We start from the raw sequence: 13,686 nt of genomic DNA, 5'->3' as shown, positions 1-13,686 counted from the left end.
TACGCGACGTAGTAATAGTTGATCGGCGATAAGGCACTCCGCGGCCACTCTTCAGATTCAGGATTCGTTATCAAAATCATGACGAAACGAATCTAATTGTACCCTGCAGAGCCGAAGTAGCTACTGTTCTGCCGAGGAATAAAGATATTGTGAACGGATCTCACAGAAGCTTCCTTGCAAATACGAGGGAAGCGATCTCGCAGCACATTCGTCGAATGTTCCTGTCAAGAGTAGGAACTGCAAATTAAGAAATCTGAATTGGAGTGAGGTAAGTGAAAGTTTAACTATCAGTGTTATCCGAGAGATGGAATGTATAATCAATTATTTTCAAAGGAATGCCGAAGGGAATCCTTCAGGACTGCCAATGAGAATTTTTGCCAATATCCGATGCAAATCTTGTGACGATTTCAACGCGAATTTTTAGGATTCCAAAGAGATAATTAGTCCTTTAGGGATTGCAACGGGAAGATTTTAGATTTTTTTTTTTTTTCGACGGAAATCCTTCAGGGATTCCGACGGGAATTCTTAAAGGATTGCGATGGGAATCCTATATGGATACCGACGGGAATCCTGCAGAGATGACGATGAGAATCCTTAAGAGATACCGAAGAGATTCGTCGAGCAGTTCTATGGGACTCTTGGAAATTTCGACGGATTTACTTAAGGGATTTTGACGGGAATACTTTAGAAACTCCGATGCGACGGTAACCCAAGTAACCAAATGTTCCTTTAAGAGTACGTTTTTCGCTTAATCAGCTTGACTGAGCTTAATCAGCTTGACTGAGATTCATACGGAATCCTTTAGCGATTCCAACGGGAATTCTTTAGATATTCCGACGGGAATTCTTTAGAGATTCCGACGGGAATTCTTTAGAGATTCCGACGGGAATTCTTTAAAGATTCCGACGGGAATTCTTTAGAGATTCCGACGGAAATCCTTTGAAGATTCCAACGTGATTTTTTTATGATTTCCGACGGGTATCTTTCAGGGATTCCGATGTGAATTATTTAGGGATTCCTACGGGAATTCTTTAGAGATTCCGACGGGAATCCTTTAGAGATTCCGACGGAAATCCTTCGACGATTCCAACGAGAATTCTTTAGGGTTTCCGACGGGTATCTTTCAGGGATTCCGACGGGAATCCTTCAGGGATTCTTACGGGAATTGTTTAGAGATTCTGACGTCTATTTCATAGGAATTCCGACGGCATTCCTTCAAGGATTCCGGCGGAAATCCTTGAGGCAATTCGAAGGGAATCTTCTGGGATTCCGACGGGTATCTTTCAGGGATCCCGACGGGAATCCTTCAGGGATTCCGACGTGAATCCTTTAGGGATACCGACGGGAATCCTTTAGGGACTCCGACGGAAATCCTTTAGGGATTCCGACGGGCATCCTTTAGGGTTTCCGACGGGAATGCTTCAGGTATCCCGACGGGAATCCTTTAGGCATTCCAAGGGGAATCTGAGGGGAATCCTTTAGGTATTCCGAGGGGAATCCTTTAGGTATTCCGAGGGGAATCCTTTAGGTATTCCGAGGGGAATCCTTTAGGTATTCCGAGGGGAATCCTTTAGGTATTCCGAGGGGAATCCTTTAGGTATTCGGAGGAATCTTTAGGATTCCGAAGGGAATCCTTTAGGATTCGAAGGAATCCTTTAGGGATTCGAAGGGAATCCTTTAGGATTCGAAGGAATCCTTTAAGGATTCGAAGGGAATCCTTTAGGATTCGAAGGAATCCTTTAGGGATTCGAAGGAATCCTTTAGGGATTCGAAGGAATCCTTTGGGGATTCCGAAGGGAATCCTTTAGGGATTCCGAAGGAATCCTTTAGGATTCGAAGGGAATCCTTTAGGTTCGAAGGGAATCCTTTAGGGATTCGAAGGAATCGCTTAGGGATTCGAAGGGAATCCTTTAGGGATTCGAAGGGAATCCTTTAGGGATTCGAAGGGAATCCTTTAGGGATTCGAAGGAATCCTTTAGGGATTCGAAGGGAATCCTTTAAGGATTCGAAGGGAATCCTTTAGGGATTCGAAGGGAATCCTTTAGGATTCCGAAGGGAACTTTAGGGATTCCGAAGGAATCCTTTAGGGATTCGAAGGGAATCCTTTAGGGATTCGAAGGAATCCTTTAGGGATTCGAAGGGAATCCTTTAGGGATTCGAAGGAATCCTTTAGGGATTCGAAGGAATCCTTTAGGGATTCGAAGGAATCCTTTAGATTCGAAGGGAATCCTTTAGGGATTCCGAAGGAATCCTTTGGGATTCCGAAGGGAATCCTTTAGGGATTCGAAGGAATCCTTTAGGATTCGAAGGGAATCCTTTAGGGATTCCGAAGGAACTTTAGGGATTCGAAGGAATCCTTTAGGGATTCGAAGGGGAATCCTTTAGGGATTCCGAGGGGAATCCTTTAGGGATTCCGAGGGGAATCCTTTAGGGATTCCGAGGGGAATCCTTTAGGGATTCCGACGGGAATCCTTTAGGGATTCCGACGGGAATCCTTTAGGGATTGCGACGGGAATCCTTTAGGGATTGCGACGGGAATCCTTTAGGGATTGCGACGGGAATCCTTTAGGGATTGCGACGGGAATCCTTTAGGGATTGCGACGGGAATCCTTTAGGGATTCCGACGGGAATCCTTTAGGGATTCCGACGGGAATCCTTTAGGGATTCCGACGGGAATGCTTCAGGGATCCCGACGGGAATCCTTTAGGCATTCCGAGGGGAATCTGAGGGGAATCCTTTAGGGATTCCGAGGGGAATCCTTTAGGGATTCCGAGGGGAATCCTTTAGGGATTCCGAGGGGAATCCTTTAGGGATTCCGAGGGGAATCCTTTAGGGATTCCGAGGGGAATCCTTTAGGGATTCCGAGGGGAATCCTTTAGGGATTCCGAGGGGAATCCTTTAGGGATTCCGAGGGGAATCCTTTAGGGATTCCGAGGGGAATCCTTTAGGGATTCCGAGGGGAATCCTTTAGGGATTCCGAGGGGAATCCTTTAGGGATTCCGAGGGGAATCCTTTAGGGATTCCGAGGGGAATCCTTTAGGGATTCCGAGGGGAATCATTTAGGGATTGCGACGGGAATCCTTTAGGGATTCCGACGGGAATTCTTTAGGGGTTCCGACGGGAATCCTTTAGGGATTCCAACGGGAATCCTTTAGGGATTCCGACGGGAATCCTTTAGGGATTCCCACGGGAATCCTTTAGGGATTGCGACGAGAATCCTTTAGGGATTGGATTATGAACTACATCATTTGCACAACAATACATATGGTTAAAGTTCAGAGAACAATTAATGAATGATTATATATAATCCGTCTATCATTTTTGTTTTGACATTTTCCATCCGTGCACCGTATTTTTTTTTGTTTAAAAGAAGTTTATTTCAAAACCCGTGTAGTGTGTGGTGTGAGATTTCTACCGAATGCTCTGTCCAAGTCGCAGCAGAGTCTCAGCCAAGCCGGCTGCAGCAGTTCCAGCTCTAGTTCCTGTCTCGATAGCACTTCCTCGCAGCTGCTGAAGACCACCAAACTGCTGGCCAATTTGGACTGGTGCACGGATGTGGTAGGCAAACAGCAGAAGAATGGTGGCGGGAGCAGTGGAAGCAGCAGCAGCACCATCGGGGATGGCAATGGGAATTCCGGCAGTGCCGTTCGGAGTATCGGTAGCGTGGAGAATGTGTCAATCAAGTAATTCGTGCCAGTCACATTTAGTTACACACCCCCGCAGGGTAGTTTTAAATCCATTTGGAATAGCAGCAGTGCCGGCACCGCGACCAACAACTCCAGCAAACACCATCACCTGATTGCATCTTCTAGTCAAGCCTCTGGTAAGCTCCTGGGAAGCAGTGCTAATGGCGGCAGTTTGAACATGAACGGTGGCGGCGGTTTCGGTGTCCACACCGTGGTGCTCTCGGATCTGGACTCGAGCGACGATAATCATCTGAGCTTCTTAGAACCGATAATCACAATAATCCTCTGAGCAAAAATGGATCCGAAATATTCGACTACGATTGTGATTACGATAACGAAGAGGAGTTCAACTATCTGGCCCGCGCTGCAACTGCCGTAGCAGCATCGACCAGTGCCACCAGCTCTTGCACTCCCGGTGGGACAAATGCGGCTGTTTCTGCTGGAGTTCGCAGCGGTAGCAGCAAAAATCGTGTTTCGTTCGATGCCAACATAAGTGATTTCCAGCAAGTTCCTCTTATTGGAGACTTCAATATGGATGGAAGCGGCCTGCTGAAAACCCGAAGGTCCAACAGTCTTACCACGACGGCGAGCAGTGCATGCGGACTTTCGGTTGGCGAGCTGCATCAGCAAAAGCATAACAACGAATATTTATCAGCGGAAAATCTAACTAACCTGCAGCTTCTGCAGAATAAACCGAGGAATTTCTCCTAAACCATGGACAGTTCTCGTTCGTCGGTACAGTGTGCTACTGCGAATGAAATGATTAATGGTAAGTTTGATTAAATGGCATATATTATTCTCTTGCTGATTATTCATTGATTGTTTTCAAGGCTGGCTACCAGGGCCTGACACAAGCTCCCTAAATTTCTGAGGACCATTCCACCTAAATTTCCGGTGTCACCGTACAACCATAGTTCCCACCGGGGTTGGTTACCCGAGGCTCCCTAAGGTTGCTCGTACCCCGGCCAGCACCACGGGAGGTATAGGGATAGGCGTTGCTGAGAAAGAGGCTGAGAACCGCGAGATGGAGTCTATTTTATTCCTTCAGGTACGCAAAGCACCAACGGTACAATGGTTTTAATTTATAATTAAATTTTCAATTATAATATAAAATAATCTGTATAAAGATGTCATATATTATTAATTTGAAAGAAATTGAAAATAATTATCTAAAGCAATAATTAAACGCAAGGGGTACCGTTGCACAAATTCTCCTGATATACTTCAATTATAACTTCAAAATAAGACTTATTGTTCGAATCTCCTAAAGTGGATGATATCTCAACATTATGTTGTATAATATGTGGAAAATTTTGTTCGGGAAAATGACCGATTTTTTATAGTAACATAACTTAACCGCCCTTTCCACATATTGTAAATTGGTGAAATACCATTTATCATACTGTTGAAACAATCTGGGGTAGTGTAGACGTATTGTTGCGATAGATTATTCGTATACTGTTGTACAGGTATTGTTTGGAATGGTTTTGAATTATATAAGAGACAGTCATGTAACAGTCCAGAATTATGCGGGCTCACACCTCGAGAATTAGTCAGCGGTTTTCCCCCCATATATCCCTAAAGAATTTCCGTAAGAATCCCAAAAGGATACCAGTTGAAATAACTAAAGAATTCCCGTTGAAATAACTAAAGCATTCCCGTTGAAATCCTTGAACGATTCCCATCGGCATCCCTAAAGGATTCCCTTCGGAATCCCTAACGGATTCCCTTTGGAATCCCTGAAGGATTCCCTTCGGAATCTCTGGAAGATTCCCTTCGGAATCCCTGAAGGATTCCTTTCGGAATCCCTGAAGGATTCCCTTCAGAATCCCTGAAGGATTCCCTTCAGAATCCCTGAAGGATTCCCTTCGAAATCCCTGAAGGATTCCCTTCGGAATCCCTGGAGGAATCCCTGGAGGAATCCCCTTCGGAATCCCTGAAGGATTCCCTTCGGAATCCCTAAAGGATTCCCTTCGGAATCCCTGAAGGATTCCCTTCGGAATCCCTGAAGGATTCCCTTCGGAATCCCTGAAGGATTCCCTTCGGAATCCCTGAAGGATTCCCTTCGGAATCCCTGAAGGATTCCCTTCGGAATCCTGAAGGATTCCCTTCGGAATCCTGAAGGATTCCTTCGGAATCCTGAAGGATTCCTTCGGAATCCTGAAGGATTCCCTTCGGAATCCCTGAAGGATTCCCTTCGGAATCCCTGAAGGATTCCTTCGGAATCCTGAAGGATTCCTTGGAATCCTGAAGGATTCCTTCGGAATCCTGAAGGATTCCTTCGGAATCCCTGAAGGATTCCTTCGGAATCCTGAAGGATTCCCTTCGGAATCCCTGAAGGATTCCTTCGGAATCCCTGAAGGATTCCTTCGGAATCCTGAAGGTTCCTTCGGAATCCTGAAGGATTCCTTCGGAATCCCTGAAGGATTCCTTCGGAATCCCTGAAGGATTCCCTTCGGAATCCCTGAAGGATTCCTTCGGAATCCTGAAGGATTCCTTCGGAATCCTGAAGGATTCCCATCGGAATCCCTGAAGGATTCCTTCGGAATCCTGAAGGATTCCTTCGGAATCCCTGAAGGATTCCTTCGAATCCTGAAGGATTCCCTTCGGAATCCTGAAGGATTCCTTCGGAATCCTGAAGGATTCCTTGGAATCCTGAAGGATTCCCTTCGGAATCCCTGAAGGATTCCCTTCGGAATCCTGAAGGATTCCCTTCGGAATCCCTGAAGGATTCCTTCGAATCCCTGAAGGATTCCTTCGGAATCCCTGAAGGATTCCTTCGAATCCCTGAAGGATTCCCTTCGAATCCCTGAAGGATTCCTTCGGAATCCCTGAAGGATTCCTTCGGAATCCCTGAAGGATTCCTTCGGAATCCTGAAGGATTCCTTCGGAATCCCTGAAGGATTCCCTTCGGAATCCTGAAGGATTCCTTCGGAATTCCTGAAGGATTCCTTCGGAATCCCTGAAGGATTCCTTCGGAATCCTGAAGGATTCCTTCGGAATCCCTGAAGGATTCCTTCGGAATCCTGAAGGATTCCCTTCGGAATCCCTGAAGGATTCCTTCGGAATCCTGAAGGATTCCTTCGGAATCCCTGAAGGATTCCCTTCGAATCCTGAAGGATTCCCTTCGGAATCCCTGAAGGATTCCTTCGGAATCCTGAAGGATTCCCTTCGGAATCCCTGAAGGATTCCCTATGGAATCCTGAAGGATTCCTTCGGAATCCCTGAAGGATTCCCTTCGGAATCCCTGAAGGATTCCTTCGGAATCCTGAAGGATTCCTTCGGAATCCTGAAGGATTCCCTTCGAATCCCTGAAGGATTTCCTTCGGAATCCTGAAGGATTCCTTCGAATCCTGAAGGATTCCTCGGAATCCCTGAAGGATTCCTCGGAATCCTGAAGGATTCCTCGGAATCCTGAAGGATTCCCTCGAATCCTGAAGGATTCCCTCGGAATCCCTGAAGGATTCCTCGGAATCCCTGAAGGATTCCTCGGAATCCTGAAGGATTCCTCTCAGAATCCCTGAAGGATTCCCCTCGGAATCCCTGAAGGATTCCCCTCGGAATCCCTGAAGGATTCCTCGGAATCCCTGAAGGATTCCCTCGAATCCCTGAAGGATTCCTCGAATCCCTGAAGGATTCCCTCGGAATCCCTGAAGGATTCCTCGGAATCCCTAAAGGATTCCCCTCGGAATCCCTAAAGAATTCCCCACGGAATCCGTAAAAGATTCCCCTCGGAATCCCTAAAGGATTCCCCTCGGAATCCCTAAAGGATTCCTCTTGGAATCCCTAAAGGATTCCCCTTGGAATCCCTAAAGGATTCCTCTTGGAATCCCTAAAGGATTCCTCTTGGAATCCCTAAAGGATTCCCCTCGGAATCCCTAAAGGATTCCCCTCGGAATCCCTAAAGGATTCCCCTCGGAATCCCTAAAGGATTCCCCTCGGAATCCCTAAAGGATTCCTCAGGAATCCCTAAAGGATTCCCCTCGGAATCCCTAAAGGATTCCCCTCGGAATCCCTAAAGGATTCCCCTCGGAATCCCTAAAGGATTCCCCTCGGAATCCCTAAAGGATTCCCCTCGGAATCCCTAAAGGATTCCCCTCGGAATCCCTAAAGGATTCCCCTCGGAATCCCTTTACTGCCGGGATTCTTAAAGCTGTCCAGTTGGAATCTCTGAAAGATTCCCATTGAGGCCCCTACAGGATTCCGATCGGAGTCCCTGAAAGATTTCCTTCGGAATCTAAAAGGGATTCCAGTTGGAGCCATAAAAAAGTTGGAGCCAGTTGGAGCCATCCATATGGAATCCCTCAAGGTTCCCCGTCGAAATACCTAAAATATAACCGTTGGAATCCCCAAAAGATTACCGTCAGAATCTTTAAAGGATTTCCTTTTGAATCCCTAAAGGACATCTGTTTGAATTTCTTAAGGTTCCCCGTCGGAATCCCTAGAAGATTACCGTCGGAATCACTGAAGTCTTACCGTGAGAATCCCTAAAGGATTCTCATTTGGTATGCTTAAATGATTTCCATCGGAATGCTCGTCGGATTCCCCAAAGAACTATCGTCAGAAACCCTAAAGGGTTCCCGCGGAAGCATGCTTGTCAGAATCCCCCAAGGATTTTCGTCAAAATCCGTAATGAACTCTCGTCGAACATTATAAAGGATCCCCGTCGGAATTCCATATGATTTCCGTCGGAACCTTTTAAGGACTCTCGTCGAAATCCCTAAAATACTCTCGTCGGAGTCCCTAAAGTATTTCCATTGGAATTCTTAGAGAACGGAATTCTTAAATAACAAAAGGATTTCGTTGGGAATGCAGGGAAGATTCCGTTGAAAACCTCAGGAGGATTTCCTTTGGAATCCCTATAGGATTTCCTCGCTGCGGAATCTCAGAATCTCAGAAGGATGCCATTTGAAAAACAATAATCTTTTAAATCTTTGATAGTGAAGAGTATTCCCTATTTTTTTAGGTAACGGACGGCTGAACGGTAACCTGCGAATTGCAAATTCGTTTGTTTTTGGTGGTCGAATCCAGAACGCCGTTTTCATTAAGCGTACGAACATATTCTTCGTAGACTATATAGTGTAGCTACGGTGTACCTATCTCTCACTATATTCCACGACTGTCCATCACACCAAGTTCATCCATAGTACGCCAAGATGGAAGGTGTAAAATACACCGAGATTGAAACGAAAGAGGATGCATCTCCGTGAGATCCTGGATGTCTGCAAGAAATTAAGATGCAGGAAATCATTGAATCGGGCGGAACGGAGTGTCAATGATTCGCACTACACCGGCCTCGACATCGGCTTTCTGGTTACGCCAAGGAAGTGGTTAGAAGTAGGCTTTTCAACTTTCGCCGTGCTGTCCTGGATCGGAACTGCGTGCCCTCGGAGATGTGACAGTATGCCACTAGTTCTTCTCATGAGCTTCTTTTCTACTTCGAATTGTTCTCAGGTATAGTAAATATCTCATAGAAGAAATAGTTTACCTTCAATTAAACCACTTTTATTCAGGGTGCTAACAACAACTTCTGGCTGAGACCGGCCACTACGCTGGGCAATCATCCACTTGTTCAACACGGGCGACCTTCAACAAGGACACCTACTTTGCGTGCGACGACGATGGTTAGAATCTGCCAAGAAGCCTCATCTGAAGCATGAGCACCGGGCACCGCTTTTTTGGTAGAATGCATAATTATTGTTTTGTTCATGTTCCGTATTAGACTTGTTCCAATGAATAGGAATTAAAAAGGAAAATAAAACAATATTATATTTTGAATTGAAAAATACTTGAGTTCATACAAGAAATGAAGAAAATTCAATTTAGCACACACCATGTACATCGCACTGTTTTACATCAAATTATTTTACATCCCTTTGATTACGTCATTTATTTTGTACGTCTGAATCAAAATTACATCGTACCTCTTCATTACACCGAAGGTACTCGAGTACATCGGGCAGTGTAATATTAAACAACCGATGGATTCAGTTGGTTGCAGTGGATTCGATGTAATATTCAACAACTTTTTTTGCTGTGTGTGACGAACGGAAATCAAAACAACATTCTGTTGTTGTCGGCCAGTATCCTTTATAAAAATATTAATTTTCTTAGTTTTAACTATAGACACTATAGACCTGTGCAGGAGTTCATCAAATTCACTCACCTGATGGATTTTGACATTTGAGCGGGTCGTCTTCTCGAACAAAAGTTCATTTTGCGTTCATTATGCGACCCGCTCAAACGTCATAATTTCTTGGGGGAGTTCATTTTGCGTTAGTCTATAGGCAGGAACTAATAACCGGGACGTGAGTGTCCCGAAGAACCGATTAAAAAATCATGCAACCCAGATGAGCTCACGAGACCAGCACCGCCAGAGGCGCTAGTGTAGTTTACTCACATTTTGGTAAATCTATTTGAAAGTGTTTTGCTGTGAGTTTTGACAGATTCCTAATCTCAACCGTGTTTGTTTTTATTTATATTTACGATTTTCCGTATTCGCTTCGGTTATGTGTATTTATAAATATCATAAGTTTACCCCAGCATTATCCTGGAGTACCGGACTTGTTTCGCTAAGGTGTTATCGCCGCCGACGACTGATGCAGTAGATGAGAACGTCGGCGCTTAGATCCTCCAAGAGAAATAGGAATATAGGAATTGCCCCGTCAAACAGAAAAAGCAGAAAATTAGTGAAACAGCGAATGAAAACACCCGGTCTGTCACCGGAACAATTGCCTGTGCGGATGTTAGGGCTACACCAGATCCCGATGAATACCAAAACCACCGTGGAAAAACTAGTATCAGGTTTGTGTTAACATATCAGGTTTCTGAATATTTTCTTTTTGTAAGTCAACACTGACCACCCCCTTCCACCGCGTTTGCTATTGAACACTTTTAATCAAATTTCTTTTTCTTTTCTACCCAACAGGTTATCTATGGCGACACGGACAGTATCATTATCAACACCAAACAGCATCGATTCAGACGAGATGTTCAAGATAGGTGCTGACATCCAGCAGATCGCCAATAAAACATATAAATAGTTGGAGCTAGACATCGACGGATTGTACAAGTACGTCCTGCTGTTGAAGACAAGAAAGTACGACCGTTTGGATTGCGAAGATCGAGGAAACATTCAAATGCACCCAGGAGTTGAAAGGTTCGGATATCGTTCGGCAAAATTGTTCGAGGATGGCGGTAATTACTGGAACTTCAATATTGAATGAAATCTTGTCGGACAACCCGAATAGGGAACATTCACACACAAATAGACAAGTTAAAAATGATTTCATGACCCCACTACAGAAGCTTCCCTCCTGGAAGGCACAACGCAAATAACAAGACCGCTCAATGAATATCAGGATGCAACCCAGCTACCTCGCGTAACTGTTGCAATGTGAGTGAATAAAATAATGAATTTAATACGAGGTGACGTGATTAGGTACACATCGATGAAATGAAAGATCCAGTCAACAAAGAGAAATTGAAACCAGATGTGGATTATCATCTATCGCAGCAGGTCTTTCCAGTAGTGACGTTGCAGTTTGTCCTGAGTTGTGTAAAGGGACCAACTACAAAGTACGTCCCCCGTTAAGGGGGGTGATTCAGAGCAGCGTGACGATCCATACAAACATTTTAGAGGTTTGTTACAAAAAGCGTGACAAAGGGGAGGGAGGGTTTAAAATCAACAATTTTTGCGTGACGTACTTTATTGATCTAGATTATAATCGAATCTAATCATGAGATTGACTAATTGAATGATTTTATTGATTGAAATTGATTTATTATGATTGATTGATTGATTGACTGAACTTGATTGATCTATTGAGATTGATTAATAATGATTGATTGACTGCTTGATTTATTGATTTATTAAGCGTGAGATAAATGTTGATTAATTTCCTGAGATTGGTTGGTTTTATTCATTGATGAGATTGAATAATAAATAGATCGATAGAGACTGGATATAATTGATTGAGCGATATTATTTGATTGAGATTGATTGATTGATCGAAATTGATTGGTTAAGATTATTTGATTGATGGAGATCGAGATTATTGATTGATTAATTGAGATTGATTGACTTGACTTATTGATTGATCAAGATTAATTGGTTGGTTGAGATTGTTTGATTAATTCCATTGAATCAGATTGTTGGATTTAGATTTATTGATTTTATTTATTGATTGAGATAGACTATGATTGATTGATTGATTTTATTGATTAAAATTGATTTATTAACGCCACTCCTCACGGAATCCAAGTTTCAAAGTGCTCGCGTCTACGGGGGTTGCTTCCGTATCGAGTAGTGTGCCCCCGAAAACGCGAGCACTTTGAAACTTGGATTCCGTAAGGAGTGACCTTAAGATTGATTGATTGATTGATTAGTTGATTGACTGAGCTTGATTGAATGATTGAGATTGATTGATTTATGGATTAAGATTGATTGATTGATCGATTAAGATTGATTATACATGCACTTAAACACTAAGGATACGGGTAACGCTAAAATAGATCTAATAATTGGTCGCAGTGGCACACCCGAACAGGAAAAAAAAGGTTGATTATTATTGATTGATTGAGTGATATTGTTTAATTGAGATTAATTAATTAATTGATTGGATTGATTTTATTGATTGAAATTGATTTATTAGGATTGATTGATTGATTTACTGAGCTTCATTGCATGATTGATGGATTAAGATTGACTGATTGATTGATTAGTTGACTTAGATTGATAGATTGATCGAGATTGTTTGATTGCTAGATTGAGATTGATTGATTAAGTTTAATTGATTGGTTCCGATTCTTTGATTAAGATTGATTGATTGAGACTGATTAACCGAGATTCAGATAGTTTGATGGAGATTGTGACTTTCTTGAGAAAAAAGAGAAAAAACCAAACGCTTGACACATACACAGAAAAAAAAGTTGTTGAATATTACATCGAAATCGCTGCTACCAGCTAAATCCAGCTAAATAATTTCTGTCGATGTAATAAATAAAACTGCGTAATCGAAGCGATGTAAACCAATGTGATGTTAAATCGTCCGATGCATGTAGGTTCTCGATAATGGTGTTTTCGGTTTATTATTCATTTTTAACATATATATTGATGTTACACATACAATATTTATTAGGTTTTATTTTTGTTTTCTATATTCTACAGAATTTGAATAATTTTATGGATTTTATACCAATAGATCAGGTTGTTTCCATACAGCTTAAGCGGTATTGTGTTATTCAGAACAACTGACATTATTCGTACTGGAAGCCTAATAGCCTATTCAGATTACGCCATTTAATATAATAAATAAGATGATGAAGAGTAACTTGATGCCAGTTCCCATCCCCATACATTTAATTTTCTTTCTAATATTTAACTCGGTATTTATTATGAGTTTTAAAAGGCGTAATAAGAATAGGCTATAAGCAGTGGTTGTTATTGGGAGTAGCCCGTATGATTCGTTGTCCTCATTGATATATCCGCAATAGCCGGGGCTGTGAAATGGCGTTGCAAAAGCTAAGCAGCTTTTTACTCGAAATACGCAGGCCAGTTCCTAACAAGTTACACCGTAGGAACAACTCAACGGCATAAGTGACACGGAAGTCGGTGGTCTAAGCAGACGCTGAAATATATATAAAAAAGTTTAGTTGAGCTGGTGATAAGCGATATTTATTAAATAACAGGGGAAGTGTTTTGGCCACCTTAGAGCCTAATTTGGCCAACCCTGAAAAATGCATATTTTCCAAAAACTACCGATCAATGTCCACAGCAAATAAGCGTAAGGAAATTGCTTCATTTTTAGAGTTATGTGAGAAACTGGCCTAATTAGGAACATGGCCAAAACCGATACAGTTACCCTAATTGTTTGGCAATACAGATGAAAATTTTTATAGGATTGACTAAAGTAATCCGCCTGGGATCCCGAAGGAAATCGTTTTGAAATTTTAAAGGTAGTCCTGAGAGTCCGAGAAAGATTCTGGAACTATGGAATCC

At 43.0% G+C, this 13,686-nt stretch overlaps 3 long non-coding RNA genes across 3 annotated transcripts; all 3 read left to right on the top strand.

The window, feature by feature from the left end:
• Positions 1–9,472, top strand: LOC134220660 (uncharacterized). Its single transcript, XR_009981995.1, has 3 exons — positions 1–268; positions 8,653–9,140; positions 9,200–9,472. It is a non-coding gene; the product is annotated as an uncharacterized LOC134220660 (long non-coding RNA).
• On the top strand, positions 3,409–4,812 carry LOC134221069 (uncharacterized). Its single transcript, XR_009982191.1, has 2 exons — positions 3,409–4,455; positions 4,517–4,812. It is a non-coding gene; the product is annotated as an uncharacterized LOC134221069 (long non-coding RNA).
• A 571-nt stretch (positions 9,473–10,043) lies between the features above and the next one.
• On the top strand, positions 10,044–11,113 carry LOC134219618 (uncharacterized). The gene is made up of 2 exons (XR_009981619.1): positions 10,044–10,490; positions 10,615–11,113. It is a non-coding gene; the product is annotated as an uncharacterized LOC134219618 (long non-coding RNA).
• The last annotated feature ends 2,573 nt before the right edge of the window (positions 11,114–13,686 follow it).

This window comes from Armigeres subalbatus, chromosome 3, assembly GCF_024139115.2.
Source record: "Armigeres subalbatus isolate Guangzhou_Male chromosome 3, GZ_Asu_2, whole genome shotgun sequence".
NCBI lineage: Eukaryota > Metazoa > Arthropoda > Insecta > Diptera > Culicidae > Armigeres > Armigeres subalbatus.
Note: the sequence above shows the minus strand (reverse complement) of the source record. Positions and strands in the feature narration are given on the sequence as shown.